Source organism: Vicugna pacos, chromosome 6 (genome assembly GCF_048564905.1).
Source record: "Vicugna pacos chromosome 6, VicPac4, whole genome shotgun sequence".
Lineage (NCBI taxonomy): Eukaryota > Metazoa > Chordata > Mammalia > Artiodactyla > Camelidae > Vicugna > Vicugna pacos.
In genome coordinates, this window is record NC_132992.1 from 56709506 (window position 1) to 56721776 (window position 12271).

Below are 12271 nucleotides of genomic sequence, written 5' to 3' on the forward strand. Positions count from 1 at the left end.
GATCACCCACTAGTAAAAAGTAATATTCAAAATTTATGATGATCAGTTCAGATTTTTAAGAGGGATGACGTGAGCAATTTTTGTCAAGTCAGCATGATGATGGATAACTTGAACTGTAGGTCACATTGGTTTCTTTTCTCACAACCATAGGCGGCTGAGAATAGCAGCAGGTGTTGGTTTTTCTTTCAGATCATTCTCACTACTATTTGCATGGATATGGACCCCCTATTTTTAAACAGCAGCATCCCCTATCCCACAGCCATTTTCAATAATCCTCTGCTACTCATCTCATCAAGAGGTGAAATCTCTTCCATCCTCTCTGTAGTGTTCCCCTTAGAAATGCTCCTTTTTGGAACCCAGCCATCATGCACTGAGACTGTTCAAGCCCACACATGCAGGAGAACCACAGTGTCCTAGGGACAGCCCCAGCTGTGCTCCCAGCCAACAGCTAGGACTGACTGCCTGCTGTATGAATAAGGCCATTCTCAGATAGAGGTATCCTTCGACTTTCGAAAGTTCATTTTATGCCACTTATTTTTTTGAAAGACCTACATTAGTCCTTAGTTGTTTTTGCTAAATCAAAAATCCAACGGGGATTTCACCTTTAGGGAAAAAATGAAAAGTGAAACTAGTGTTCACCCTTTATTTTGCAGCAGCCATTATACAGGCAGCACACGCCAAAGTAGCAAGCAAGGCACCACTGAGATCCCTCCCAAGAACTACACTCGGCCTCTCAGCCACAGGCCATCATTCCTTTGAACCATATCTGAGAGCATCTGTGCTTTCTCTTGATTTATTTTGTACACTCCTTAGCAAGATATGTCCTAAGATAATTGCTTCTTTGCTTTATGCCATTTTGGCTTATGAAAGGTTTCATAGGAAGGCTTTGCTTTCTGATAGCAGGGAAACCTGCAGCCCAGCCCCTGGTCAGGCTAACCCAGCCAACACCAATGACTCAGAGACAAGCTGTCCCTGCCCAACTCTCTCCAAATCACAGAATTGTAAACAAATACATGATTGTTGTTGTTTTAAGCTATTAAGTTTGGGAGTAATCTGTTATGCAGAAATAGAGAACAATTTTAGGGCTCCAACAGATGCCAGGACTGTAGCATATCATACTCAAACACTGAAGTCTGAGTGTGTTGGGTTAGCAGAGGCAGGGTAAATGGATTCTTAATTCATTCTTTGGCCACAGTAGACTCTGGAAGTGATTGATTCACTGCTGCAGCTTTTGAATCTGATTTAAAATAGGCTGAATAACACATCATTGATTTATCTGTCAGATGTCTGAAGAATCCTCAGGAGTTTGTGAAAATGTAAGGTCTTTAGTGATTGAGCCAATTGTACACAATTCAGCCTTTTGAAGAAGTCCTGATATTTTACCTTTAAATTATGTATTAAACATTAAAAATCTGGGTAATTGGTGCCCAAAGTTAGCTTCAGGTCAGTTTCAGACACACTTTATGCTCCTCCTGAGATCTCCTTGGATGCCACATCCTGATTCCTTAGCCACTTACTCTACCTTACCCACAATCAAAGCCACCCAACTCCACTGTGGCTATGTGGTTCTGCTCCCTGGGTCTGACCAGCCTCTCTCTGGGAGTGCTGGGTCATTCCCTTTACTGTGATCCTGCATCCAGGCCAACCACCCATGTGCCGGGGAGTTCTGGCTCCTCCTGTTACTTCTGGACTTGGACAAATCCCATACCACTGGGTACAGGGTCTACCTTCTCAGAGGTCACCAAAGGGGCTTGTATTAATCAAGGTTCTCCACAGAAACAGAGCCAACTGTATTTGTGTGTGTGTTGTATAAAACTGCCTACTATTCTCTCTGAATAAAGCACAGTGCGGATCAGCACTCAGCTGCAGCTCTTTTATTTGAATATCATTCTTGTTACGTACCTGCCTGGTGCTCTGTCACTGCTGATCTTAGCACACCTTTTCCTGGTAAGATTATGACTTGCAGAATTTTTGTAATCAAGCAAGTAATTAGCATGGGTTTTCAGGGAGAAGGAGACCAAAAAGTCATCCAGAACTTCTCACTCACATATTATATACCACAGTTTGCCGAGGGCTGATTTACACCCTGATTCTCATTAGTGATTTCCTCCCACTGAGAAGTACTGTGTGCACAAATGATGGTAACTGCTCTTGCACCATGCGTGCCTTTGTTGTTAGCTTCTACATTCATTAAAGGATTTTGCCAAAAGCTTTTTCTGTGTTCTCTCTGAATATGATTCTTATCATCTGCTATGCAATTACTGTTCAGCAATGCCGTGATATGCAACTCCTTTTAATGAGACTCATAAGAATGAATGATATTAGCATTGTTTGATCTAGCAGCAAATTTCATCACTTTCGTATTGGAGAACACTCTTTTCTACTTGTTTTGGAATAGAACAGATCATTGGTTCACCTGAGTGGTCACGATATTTTGTTTGAATATTACAATAAGGATTCATGCTATTGTTTGACATTTGAAAGCAGGCAACATGTTGAGACCTAGAGAAGAACAAACTGATGAATGAATATCATTCAATTTCAAAGATTCATTATATGTCCTGTCTACACTGTTCATCTTTGGTTACTTGTGGGAAATCAGTACACTCACAGATTCACTTGTCCCAGCATGACTAGATTCATATTCTGTATTTGTTCTAGATTCTTGGTCACTTTCATTACTATATTTACACTTCAAAGAACCATGCTAAGGTATTGTTGCATTGGACATAAAATATAACAAAGAGTAATTTCAAAAGTGCAAACTCAACAAATACAAGCACTATTAAATGATATGAAAGATATTCTCTGAGATAAATTATACCACATTAATTGAATGTAAGCTGAAGCAAACTGATAGAAGTAGTCTTTGTAACATTTTTACAACTTTAAGCATGTAATGATTACTATATATGAAATGATATTCATGGGAAAATCCTATTTAGTTATATTAATACCACTCATATTTTTAACTATATGTGTAAGTTTATTAGGTTTTGCTTGAGGCTTTAAAGTGTGATAGGTTTCAGACAGCAAAAGTTCTAAGACAGACCACCATGCAGTAACTTTAAAGTAGATGTTCAAGAATCAATGGAACCTTCTACAATGATGGAAATGTTCTATATCTGTGCTTTCCAATATGGTAGCCACTAGACACATGTAGCTATTAAACACTTGACATACATCTACTGTGACTGAATTTCTAATTTTATGCAATTTTGATTAAATTTAAGTAGTGGAGGACTGCACAGAGTTAAATGGCTCTTAAACCCTTCACCCACACTGAGAGCATAGATGGGTTGAGAAAGAAAGGACTGGAGAAAGCTATGATGTGAATTCCCCAACCGCTAGCTAAGAGTAGAGATGGTGAGTCGATGCCCCTCACTTAAGCCTAATGAAACAAGCTCTGTTCCAGAAATCTAAAGTTGGCTGGCTAGCTGCTGACATGCAAATAAAAGTTTAGTAGAGTCAACTCTTTCTGAATGTGTTCCAAGATGTGAGAGAGAAAAGTATGGGTATCTACTCACACATACTGCCTGATAGAGTGTCCTGAAGGGGTGATGAGGGCCTAGCAGAGGCTGAAAAAAAATCACCAGTTGCCCTTGAAGGAGTAAGACAGACCAGACAGATTTAAGATATGATTGTTCAGGGGGGAAGGTATAGCTCAGTGGCAGATTACATGCAAAAGGTCCTGGGTTCAATCCCCAGTACTTCATTAAAAATAAATAAATAAACAATTTTAATCCCCCCCCAACCAAGATATGATTGCTCAGATTAAGGAAGGTACAAATGAAAGATCTCTGACTGGGAAGTCTGAAGAAACCATGAAAGTTACCTACAAAAGAGTCAGCTTTAAATATCTGCCAGGACCAGTCTTCAAGGGTATGTTAGATCATTCAAAGAGAAGGTTCCTGCCTTCCTTACCTCTTCCTCCCTACCCTGTCTAAGGGGTCAGGGACCAACATTGGCAAGCAGGACAAGGAGGGAGTGTAGGAGCCCAGACATTCTACTTCACTAAAGGCTTTTGCTTATGTCAAGTCATAGTAAGGATTTCCTAAAAGTGATTAGAAAAGTCATGACACTGAGTTCATTCAGAGGCAAAGGAAGAACCAGCTCCATCTAATAAATTTGAAGGGACAGTGGAAGACAAAATTAAGTTGCATTATGATTACAGCTCATGAGTCCAGCTTGTTCAGTGTATAGATATTTATGTGAACAAAACTGTTCCATCACTTTTTCCTCTGAAATACATCACCAGAAAACCACTCGATGGAAGGGTGTATATTTTACATTGCTGGAGTCCCACCCTCCCTTTTACTGAGCTGTCCAACCCATCCCTCAGTTGCTGTGCATGTTGGTAACAAACCACACATGCTGCACCTTTCCCCAGAGAATTGCTCTAGTCCGGAGAGAACTAGCTCATCTAGAGACGTCTGGGAGGTTAGCTACTTCGCCTCACCTAGCCAGTTACTGACTGATGTGGGGAACAAAGCTTCTTGCCTCAAGAAGGGATGAACTCTGTGATGCAACACACATTTCAAAGCTCCCCATGGGATCAGTGTAAAGCCAGACTCCAGATGAACCTGTGGCTTTGCTCAGCTTTCACTCTTGTCCCACTCTGTTACCCTTCTCCCTTGCAGGTTTCTCCAGAGAGCACTGCTCAGTAAATGACTCACCAGTCCCAGCTCAGGCTATACTTCTAGGTAACCAGACCTAAGCCATTATAAGTTATTAATTATGTTCATTCTTTTCACTGACTTGCCTAAAAGTTCCCAGATTTTTAAATTTCATGGTCCAGTAAATTTTTTTTTAAATTAGAGGACCAACATGGAGTTACCAATATTTTGTTTTGCAAATAAAAATTAAGGAAAAAAAGCCTGTCTATGATAGACACCACTGGCAGCATATTAAAATCTCATTCTCTTCTTCCTTGTTTTCAGAATCCCAGTTTTGTTCAGGTATCTGGTAGCCAGGGCATTCATGTTAACTGGGCTTCTCTTCTGCAGCAAGGAGTGAATCTTGATTAGAGTAAGCCAGTTGTGTAATCCCAACTCCCTTGCCAATGATTTGGTTAGGAGTGAGCCTTGATTTAGTTTTAGCCAATGAGATATAATACATGAAGAAAAAGTGCTCTTCAGGGTAGGATCCGGGTTGTGGGCCTTGAAGCTTATACAATTTGGGGACCCTTTTTTAAGGAAAAGGGTATACAACTGTCTTGTTTTTTTCAGTTTCCAAAAGTATATGAGTGCATTTATAGGGTCCTCTCCAGGGCCTTGGAAAGAGCCTGTGAAAGAGAAGGGTTCTAAAGTTTAAGCCTCTTTGGTTTCATGGTAACCACTGGCAGTCTTTCTTTTTTGAACATTGTTATCTTCATGGGACAACTGGAACTGAGGCAGCCATCTTGGGACCATGAGGAAAGCCAGCTGAAGGGCAGATGGCAGTGTGCGAAGATGAGAGGAAACTTGTTGGAATCACAGCACCTGACTTTCCTGGAAAATCCTTTAAGTGCAGGCTTCTTGCATGAAAAATAATAAATATCTTTACTGCTGAGGCAACTTTTCAGTAATTTGTAGGCAAAGACATCCAAACAAAGACAACTGCCACCTACTCTCTTCGTTTCACACACACACACACACAAACACACGTACCCCTAAATATGTGGAAAGGAGATAACCTCAGAATATAGGATGGTCCCTTATATCAAATTAAATTAGTTTTTATGGAAAACTTAATTCATTATCCCTGTTTTTCTTATTGGCTGTATATCCAGTGGAACCTTCACCATGGTATTTGGGAAGCACTGGCCTAGACCAGTGCTATTCCAAGTGTGGTTCCTGGGCTAGCACGAGTCCATGAGCTGTTTGCTACCAGCCTATCAAGAGACAAGTACTGAAACTGACAGTAGGAAGTTAAAATTCTTTTATAGCATTTACAGATTTGATAGTAATTTTATGCTACAAATTAATGAACCAATATTGACACATTATTATGAATAGTCTGTACTTTATTCAGACTGTCTTAGTTTTTACCTAATGTCTTTTTCTATTGCAGAATCCCATCCAGGACACTATGTTACATTTAGTTGAAGCGATGCCTTAGGCTCCTCTTGGCTGTGACAGTTTTTCAGACTTTGCTGTCTTTTGATGGCCTTGACAGCTTTGAGGAGAACTAGTCAGATGTGTTGTAGAATGTCCTTTAATTGAGATTTGTCCGATGTTTCTCTCATGATTAGTATGTCTTTGTTTTTTAATTTCATTTTTCTAGAACCGTAATTCATTTTTATTGTGTTTTGCAAAAATATTCATCTGCGACAGATTAGAAAAAAAAAAAACAACCCTGTTTCTTCATCACAGGTAGTTTGAGCAGCACTGGTCTAAAGCACTACTGTTCTAGCCTTTTCATTAAAATTCTCAGTTTCTCCTGATGAAATAGTGGTTTGCCTTGGGACACCATTCTGTTTCCTGAATCAAAGTATTAGGAGTGGGGCTTCTCAGTTTGAATCTTAAGAAAAGGAAAATCGCCTTTTTAAAAGATGATCTTTTGGACTACTTATAGTGTGTCAGCAAATACTTGACGGCTTACAAAGCATTTGAAAGAACACACGAACTCTCAACTATGAAGGAAATGTAGTGTTTCTGAATCACGATCTTTATTCAAGGGGGTTCATACAATTTAAGCCAGAAGCCCTACAGGTATCATAGAAACCAGAATACAGTCATAGTGACGATGCATCTACATTCTGCCTTGTTCTGCCTTGTCATCAGGTGTTTCGTTTTTTTCTTTCTCTTCTCTCTTAATTTCACTACAGCAAGCACCTTGAGCACTGGGAGCCAAATTTTCTCCACTATGTCATATTCCTCAGTAGGCTATCACTGTCATCTTCCTCTTTTTTTCATGTCTCCTCTGATAGACTCATGTTGAAGCTATAAGATGAGGCCCCTAAACCTTGCTCCTTTGGGGATTCTTTCTTTGATCCTTGTGTCTAGAAACTTTGCTATAATGAGCCTGCTTTGGGCTTTGATGATAAAAACCTCACTTGGTATGTGTTTCCTCTCTGGAACTTGATTTCTCCAGTTGTAAGATATGTGTTAAACAGTGTATATAAGCCACTGTATGCCACTTCCTTTTATTTATTTTTGTAATTCATGAAAGTATAGCCAGTTCTTTCCCCCTGTGTTTAATGTAACAGCCTTTAATTTGTGGTTTAGATCTCCTGTTTGCTTCTGAAGATTTTGACTTCATTTTGAAAAGCTAGTTTTTATTTCTTGCCTCACTTATAATGACAGACACAGCTGTGAGCTTGAGTTCATTTTTTTGTTTCTTCTTCCAATAAGTCAACTGAGTAGCCATGGAGTGTGGGTTTGTCACCAGTTGTGGGTTCTGGCCAGAAGTCCCACCGAGACAGAATGAATTACTAAAGACTCTGGGGAAAAGTCAAGAGAGCGAGAGGGAGTTGGGAACCAACTCCACGAGCCTCTCAAATCTCTCATATTTATTGAGTACAGTTGAAGCAGGAATTTGGGGAAGGACAGGGTGGGATCACAATGAGTACAAAGGCTTTGTTTATTGTTGGTGTTTGGCTTAAGGTTAAAAGACCCTTTTTGGTGAATCATAATCGTGTTGAGCCTATCAGGGCGGAACATATGAGAATCAGCTGCTTCACAAGATTTTCCTGGACTCAGGGGACTGTGCCTGTCTTAGGTTGCCCCCTCAAGGGACCTTACCAGTCATTGGCTAACCAGCCTTCTCACCTCTGAGACTGCAGCTTTTTACCATTCCAGCCCAAGGCTGTTTTGGGGATAGAAGACTAACAGCAGGCACGCCCAGCGTTTATAGCCGGGGACCTGGGTCATAGATAAAACCTCAAGGCAGTTACTAAGCACCTCTTCTTTAAGGAGATAAGTGGCTGGGATTGTTACAATTTGTTAACCCAATCATGGGCTCCCACAATGGAGTTTTTTCAAGAACAGTTTGCCTTTAGGCTTTAGACTCATTTTTAAAATTGTGGTAAGACTATCCTTGCCCCCTGCTTGATCTTTACATAACAGTTGCCAACACAGAAGGATGAAGAAAGGCACACACTAAGACTATCTTTTCATTCATTCAGTGATGATCATATGTATATGATACTACTGCTGACCCAGCATCGCAAGGCTTGCTTGAAAGGTAGACTGCTCCCGTTTATTGTGGGAAACGTGACCATATTTTCAAATGTTCTGCCAGAGATCTTTTTCCCCTGAATATGTTTCTTTAGAACTATTTAATTTTCTTGCTATAATTTTGTCTCTATTCGCTTCTGATCTAGAACCCTGACCTTCAGACGTCTGTTATGATTGGTTTCTTTATTTCCTTTCTTATTTCATTTTAAACAACTCAAGGAAAGACAAATTATATATTTTCCTGTAGGTCTGTCTAGCCAAATGTGATTTTGCCACAAGGTCGTTTGTTCATTTGTTCATTCGCTCATTCCTTTATCTATGTAGTCAGCAAATGTTTATAGAGATCTTGTTATGAGGCAATGTTAGTGTGAGGTACTAGAGATACAGTGATGAAGATAGACAAAGCTCTTGAAAAGAAACTTTTGATTTAGTGGAAAGAGACAAGTTAAATACATACATACATACATACATACACACATACAGATGAAATTCTGATCAAAGCTGTGCAGAATAAGTGCAACTGCAATTATCCTAGTTTTGTGGTTGGAGACTGGAGGCTTTTCTTAGCGAGGTGATATTTGGACTGAGACTTGAGGGATAAGGGAAGCTGATCAGGTGAGGTGGAATGAAAGACCTTGCTACAGTGAACTTGTATATTGGGTGAATCTGATTCTCTCCTTTTTTCTTTATCCTGGAAGAGTTCACTCACTCAAATAATATTGAGAATCTGCTATGTGGCAGGCAGAGATAAAAACTTTCATGTGGAAAAAATGTCGTATTAAATACTCCTTGGTGGTAAAGAGAAATAGTTTCATTCGTAATCCTTAGATCAGTTTTGCCTCTAGGGTTCATTTCTCCTTTTCTTTATTTCAGTAATTGATTAAGAAAATACTTAAATAAAAACACTAAGGGTAGAGGGGTGGATTATAATAATAATAAAATAATAATATATTATTAATAATAATGAAATTAAAATAATGTTTGTGAACTCATCAATAATCCTTTCTGGGTTTCAATTGCTTCATCTTTAATATGATGAGCAGAAATAGGTATTGTACAAAGCTTCTCTCAGCCTCTAGTTTGGGTTAAGAGCCACTCTACTGAAAGCATTTGCCTAAGAGAAATAATTCTGGCAGCATTATTACTTGGAATGTTTTGCATGAAATATACAGAAGAATTACTTCTGTGAATATAGTTTTGAATTATATGAAGATGTTTTCAAAATCTTATTTTAATTTAGCTGTCAGTAAATTTCTCACCATTATTTATTTCTGTTTCAATTCATCAAATACACTATTGCTTGGAAACTTGTACTCGAGAAACACTAAACTAATCAAGTGTACGTTCAGGCAAGTGTAATCAGTTATGTAGTTAATTATGTACATAAATTTCTTTTTGAATCTGTTGCTCTTTAAGCCCTGAGATTTAAAACAGTTGTTTGGAACTGGAAAGCAAAATTTAATGCCAGGCATTAGACATTTTCCCCCTCTTGCTCAGTTGCAGAAAATTACAAGATACTAAATCTTGACCTCATAGTAGTTATAAAATGTTGTATTTTCCATATAATCCTTTGTGTGTGTGCACACATATACACAAATATTGCTTGAAGGGATATGCAAATGCCTTTAAATGTATTATAATTTTGGCCAGAAACAAAGCCTCTGGCAAGAGACTGAGAAAGTGCTGCAGCATTTTGCCAATTTTAAACCTGCTTCTATTCCTCGTCTGATTTCTGACTGAAACATGGGCCACCTTCATCATTCTGCGTAGATGGCACCAGCCCAGCTGTTCCCTCATCAAATTAATTAATAAAGATTCCAAATGAGTTGTAATTTCTTCTAAGGAGTAATTTTGGCAAGAGGATGACTTGGCTGAACTCTCTTGCCTCTCTTTATCCAAATAGAGTGTTAGTCTTGGAGTCCTGGCTGCATTTCTGCAGTGTATCCCTATGGAACACCACCTGCCATTGGATAGATCAGGCAGTTTCTCCGCCCACTTTAAAGATGACAACACAGAGAATAAAACCTCAATGATACTCACAAGGGGAAGATAAACCTAATAACTGATTAGTAGGAAATGGGTTTGGAGTCTGATAAGTCAGGACTGGAATACTGTTTTCACTGTTATTTGCTATGTAACTTCAGTGTCCCCATCTAAAAATGGGGTAATGATACTGCAGCCCACACACAAGTAGTCCTTTTTGATTGCCCCATGCATTCTTAAGATCCAATTCAGTATATTAACATTTATGGGAAAATATAAACCAAAATCCACATAGAAAAGTGATGCAGACCAATGAGATTACTCAGGGGAAAAGGGGATTACATTGCATAACACCCAACAATGCTCTTTAAAGCTCTTCTTTAAACATTTTACTTTTCCCCAGATTTCAGTACCTACATCAATTTTCATATGCATTAGTTAGGATAACGAAGAGTTACTATAACAAAGAGTTCAAAAATGCAGTGGTCTAAAGAAAAGAGGTGTTTTTTTTTTTCTTCCCTCTCTGTGACAGCTAGGATGTAAATGATCCTGGTCAGCAGGGCAGCTCTGTTCCCTTGTTATTTGAGAACCCAGGTTCTTTCCAGAGCCCTGCATTGATATCATCTGCATAAAACTGGATAGATTTCAGATGGAGGGGAGAGAAAAGAGGGTGTGGAGGAGGCACACCTCTGTGTCTTAAGACTCAGGCTCATATATGCATATTTCGTCTGCTAACATTTTATCATTAAGTTGTTAACAACTTAACCACTTGACCACACCTACTATCACAGTTTGCAAATGGCCATAATTCTTCACCCTGCCCTGTACCCAACCCTTTTCACTGTGACCTTGCAATCCCACTGATCAAGAGGTAGAGTTTGTTTCTCTTCCTCTTGAATCTGGCCTGGACTTGTGATTTACTTTTCCTAGTAGATTATGGCAGAAGTGACGTTGGGCAGTTCAGAGCCTAGGTTTTAAGGGCCTTCTACTTTCTCTCTTGGAGTCCTTTCCATCTGCCATTTAAAAAAGTGAACAAGTTCATGTGAACAAGTCCATCCAGCCTCCTGGAGGATGAGAGACCATGGAATAGAGATGAGCTGCCCCAGCTGAGCCCAACCGAAATTAATGATCTACAGAATTATGAACTGAATAAATGGTTATTTGTTGCAAGCTGGGTTCTCTAGGAAGCAGATGCTGAGATGGAGTCAGGAATACAAAATACCTGTGAAAGGATAGGGGAGAGTAGAGCTCAAATGGTAGCGTGCATGGTTAGCATGCACGAGGTCCTGTACCTCCCCAGCACCTCCTCTAAAAAATAATAAAATAAATTAAAAAACCCAAAATACCTGTGAAAGGAAAAGGAAAGGAAAAGAAAAGGAAGCAGGGTTTGGCGGGGGGACCATAAGAGCATGATATTACTGACAAGCTTCCATCAGGCCAACAAGGAGCTCCAGAACAAAGACTGCCCATTAGAGGAATACTGCACTGGACAGAAATGGCTAGACCTTTGTATCACTGCCTTGTTCAGTCATGGGCTGTGTGCTACGCTGAGAAGAGAATGGCCTCTGTGTGAAAGTTGTTAGCTGATTCCGCCTCTGTCAGCTGGTGAGTCCATACTCAAAAAGGAATCTGAAAGATGCATCTCCATATATGCCACATTATTTTAAATCACCAAGTTTTTAGGGTAATTTGTTATGCAGCAAATGCTAACTGATTCACATAACTGCAAGGGAGGCTGGGAAATATAATTGAGCTGGGCAACCTCAGCAAACAAAGGTACCACCCTTATTAAAAAAGACAATGTGAATGTAGGCATGCATGCAGGTGATTACAAATGCTTGGAATTTAATGTTTACCCTTTATTACCTACCTTACATGATTGTATGTAGTTGTGAAAATTAGAACTAATATACATAAAGTACCTAGTAGAGTGCTCAGAGGTGGATCCAGGTTTTGTAGGGCCCAGAAGCTTATACAAATTGCAGGTCCCTTTCTAAAGAAAAATAATACAAAATTACAGGAACAAAACTGAGTTCAAGACCTTGGAAGGGACCCTTGTAAGTGAGAGCCCTGAAGATTTTCCTTCATTAGCGTTATAGTAAACCTGCTCCTGATGATGCCTGCCAGAT